This window comes from Triticum dicoccoides, chromosome 3A (genome assembly GCF_002162155.2).
Source record: "Triticum dicoccoides isolate Atlit2015 ecotype Zavitan chromosome 3A, WEW_v2.0, whole genome shotgun sequence".
NCBI classification, from domain to species: domain Eukaryota; kingdom Viridiplantae; phylum Streptophyta; class Magnoliopsida; order Poales; family Poaceae; genus Triticum; species Triticum dicoccoides.
Genome location: NC_041384.1, coordinates 390,882,965 through 390,887,887, shown reverse-complemented (window position 1 = coordinate 390,887,887; position 4,923 = coordinate 390,882,965).

The following is a 4,923-nucleotide window of genomic DNA, read 5'->3' as shown; positions in this document are numbered from 1 at the left end:
ACCCGCAGGCTCCGGAAACCCGAGGGAAAAGGGGCTAGGTGGCAAATGATAAGACCAAGGTTGGGCATTGCTGGAAAAGCTATAATCAAGGCAAACTATCAAGGGGTTCCCATTATAACCCAACCGCGTAAGGAACGCAAAATCCGGGAACATAACACCGATATGACGGAAACTAGGGCGGCAAGAGTGGAACAAAACACTAGGTGAGAGGCTGAGCCTTCCACCCTTTACCAAGTATTTAGATACATTAATATAACAAGATAATATAATGATATCCCAACAAGTAAATAAAAGATGTTCCAACAAGGAACGGCCTCCAATCTTCACCTGCAGCTAGCAACGCTATAAGAGGGGCTGAGCAAAGCGGTAACATAGCCATTCAATGGTTTGCTAGGACAATGGTGGGTTAGAGGTTTGACATGGCAATTTGGGAGGCTAACAAGCAAATGGTAGGCATCATAGCATTGGCATAGCAAAGAGCGAGCAAACTAGCATAGCAAAGATAGTAGTGATTTCGAGGGTATGATCATCTTGCCTGCAAAGCTGTCAGAGTTGACTGGATCCTCAAAAGCAAACTCAACGGGCTCCTCGGTAGCGAACTCGTCTCCCGGCTCTACCCAACAAGACAAACAAGCAACAAGGATACAATCAACCACGTGCAAGGATCAAGCGATACGATGCAATGATGATATGCTATGCGGGATGCGATGCGGGATGCAAAATGCAAGATATGACAGGAAATGCATGAACCTGGCCTCACCTTGGAATCCCAAGGGTGCCACTAGAAATATGAGATGAAATCGCTTGAAAACAATATAAAGAACGCCGGAATCGGAGTTACGGTTTTGAAATGGCAAGCGATTTAAAATTGACACAGGTCTGCGATTTACAGCAAGTAGGCATCTAAATGCAATGAGATGAACATGCTAAAGCCACCAAACATGACGACAAAATACATGGCAGGGATGCACACAAGATGCTTAACAAAAGACTAGCACTGACCCACAGCCAATTCATCCATTATGAGGTTCAAACAAGCATGGTAAAAACGCAAATGCAAAGCAGATCCTAGACTTAGTGAAATTAACACTTGTCTGAAATTTCAGACCACGAAGCCCTTTCGGAGCAGCAAAACAACATGATACATGACCTGATTAAGACAAGTAAGAACATGGCATGGAGCTACTCAACAAGCTTAACAAAAGACTCAAAGTGACCTGGGGCCAAAAGGGTTCACAAAATATACTAACGGGCACACGAACATAGCTAAAACACAATCAGTTTTTGAGACTTAGTGAAAACTGAGACATACTGAAATATAACTCACGAAGGCATGTAAACGAGCTCGATGCACTCACCACGGTGCAAGTCATGGAAAGACAAGCATACATCCTTAAAGAAGGCACAAAATGCTAGCTAGGCATGGCAATAAAAAAGGCATAGCATGCACGGATCAACTACAATAGCATCGGCAAAATTGCAAACGAGTTGACGATCAGCCCAGATTCACCACGAAGCAAAAGTAGAGCTCGATTGACTCAAGCTAGGGTGCTCCATAATTGCAAACAAAGACATGGATGGATAGAGCATAACAATATTAACAAAACTCCTTTACTGATCATCCTCAAAAGAGGCACGGATCACTAGGAAACAAGCTGAACATATGGCATCATGAACTAAATAATCCCAGACTTAGTGAAAACTACTAAGTCCCTGAAAACAGATTTACCGGGTGCCTCACTTTGCAAGCTTGCACAAGTCACCACACACATCACAAAAATGCATGGGTTGCACCTATGGAAAGAAGACAAAATCCTTAACAAAACATATGAAGGACTCACAGGCATAGCATGCACACATTAATCATGGAAAAAATGACAAAAGTCTAAGATGAACTAGCAGATCTGACAATTAACTCACGAAGCCTCCTTCTAACAGTATTTCGGGCATCAATATGAACTAAAATGAAAATGATGCAATGGAATGAAATGATGTACTCGTCGAGACGAACATTTTGATATACTATATGCACAAAAGTCAACCGAGGAGATATTTTGAGATCTCAGATCCAGATCGCACGGGAACCGATGTTCGACGGAAAACACTATAGCCGGCCGGAGTTGAGGTCGTCGTTCGTCGGAGAGGAAGAAGAGGAGGCCGGGGCTTGGCCGGCATCGAGGTAGACCGGTGGAGGGCGGCGGCGCCGTCCGCGGCGAGGGGCGGCGGGGCCGGCTAGGCCGTCGTGGTGGCGGTGGCGGTGAGGCGCCCGACTCCGGCGTGGAGCTCCGGCGGCGCGGTGGCCGGCGCCGGAGGAGAAGAAGCAGGGCAGCGGCGCTCGGTCTGGCCCGGCGGGGCTCGCGCGGGGGCCGGAGATGGGCTCCCGTGGGCCGGCGGCGGCGGTGGTTGGCGCGCCACGTGGCGGTCTGCGAGTGGGCGGGCTGTGGTGGCGGACGCGTCCGGCCGGGTCGGACAATGTCCGGCCAGCGCGAGGAGCGGCGGATCTGAAAAAAAAATTAGGGTTAGGGGGGAGAGGAGATCCGGGATTTCGTGGAGGGATCTATTTATAGGCATAAGTGGAGCTAGGAGAGTCCAAATGAGGTGCGGTTTTTGGCCACGCGATCGTGATCGAACGCTCTAGGACATGGAGCAGAGTTTGGTGGGTTTTGGGCCAAATTGGAGGGGTGTTGGGCTGCAACACACACGAGACCTTTTCGGTCCCTCGGTTAACCGTTGGAGTATCAAACGAAGTCCAATGGTACGAAACTTGACAGGCGGTCTACCGGTAGTAAACCAAGGCCGCTTGGCAAGTCTCGGTCCAATCCGGAAATGTTTAATTCCCACACACGAAAGAAAGCTAGAAATGGCCACCGGAGGAGAACGAAGCGCCGGAATGCAAAACGGACAACGGGGAAATGCTCGAATGCATGAGACGAACACGTATGCAAATGCAATGCACATGATGACATGATATGAGATGCATGACAAAGACAACAACACACGGAGACAAAGACCCGAACCCGAGAAATAAATATAACTTAACTCCGGAAACGGCAAGAGTTGGAGTACAAATTGGGAAAGTTACATCCGGGGTGTTACAGCAAGCTAGACACCACATGAAAGATGCAACCAATATGACTCTGCCAAGTTAAAAACGTCCCATCATAAATGGAATTTCAACAAATTAGAAGCAGCGCATGCTATAAATCATATGAAAGATGCAACTAATATCGCACTGCATATACTAAAGGTGTCTCGTCATGTTGATTGATGCGGGATACAAAAAACAATAGTTTTATGTAAGGACATGCTTAATAGACAGATATTCTATGTACTAAATATAGGAAGGCATGTCACATTAACAGGTATAATGTATAAGCTAAGCAGACTAGCACATGCAGTTTAACTAGATTGGAAGAATTACAATCTAGACACCATATGCAACATGCAACCACATATCACGCTGCCAAGTTAGAGCAAGCACCTGCGATGCTAGTCTAGGGGAAATGCTGTAATCAACTACAGAGCTACGTTCACTATCTTCATCTAGCATTTCTGTTTCTTGAGAATCATGTCGGGAGGCTGATGCTGCATTCTTTAAATGAGGAGTAGTCCCCTTGCCTGCCCGCCTCGTCATAAGTGATTGATGAGGGATACACAAGAACATTAGTTTGATGTAAGAATATGGTTAATACACAGATGTACTAGTATGTACCAAAAACGGAAAGGCATGTCATATTCAAAGGTATAATGTGTAAGCTAAGCAGATGCAATTTAACCAAATTGGAAGCAATACAAGCTAGACATCCGGCTGGAGTGGTGAGCATGATCATCTAGGACCTGAGAGCCTGGTGGGAGGCGGGCTGCTTCGCCACCATCGCAGGTTTTAGTTGGCTTCCACGTGATGCCTATCTTTGCTGGGCTTGTCACTGGCTCGGCTAGTGCCCTGACTAGCTATTTGTCTTCTGGTGCTCACGGGATGGTGGTTCATGTAAAAAATATCTTTCCTTATCTTAACGACTTCGGCCTTTCGAATACAAGCTAGACACCATATGGAACATGCAACCACATATGACACCACGAAGTTAAAGCAAGCACCTAGGATGGTGGTTCATTGCGAGCGAGGTCATCAACTCCAGAGCTACGTTTATCGTCTCCATCTGCTGACACTGCACCCTTTATAGCACTGTAACGTGTCTTGCCTACCCGCATACGAAGCTAGAGCTACTTCTCTCTTTTCTTTTTGGCCTCTCTCATGGCAACAGAGTCTGAAATACCCCTTGCATAAAAACACAATAGTGAGAGTAAGGGTGAAGTGTGTGCAGAACTAGTGCACTGTAAAAGTAGCAGATAACAGGTGGCTGAAAAATAAATGACAGGAGACATATGATAGCTCCAACATTGCATGGCAAACAAAATTAGATTCTACTCCGTATGATTTTGTAACATATGAGCACAGAAAATGCAGGTACTCCTCCAGCACACCACCACATGTGGTCATATCTAAGATAACAGTCGACTTAAAATAAATAGGTCAGTCGATTTTTTTAATGAACCATCCGATCTATAAGGAACGGGCAGATGGCCTTCGTCTACCTCCCACCAGTCACTGTTGACGATCTTTCTTGAACCGCCAGCGACCACCGGCCCAGACCCATGCCTCCGTCGCCCCGCCCTCCCATCGACCTCACACCACCGCCATGATTGGCAGTGCCCCCAGGCCATCCCTTTAATCCCGGCCGACCTCCAGATCGGGCACCAGTAGCTCTAGGCCGCACACACCCCTAAGATAAACACCAAGGCGCTGCTTCCCCGGCGTAATAGGCGTACTAGCGCCTGTTACACCGGGGAATGCTTCCGTTAATTGGAATCAACTGGCCAGAAATTGAAATTCAGGGGGGCGACGGACCTCGAGCTAAGGTGAAA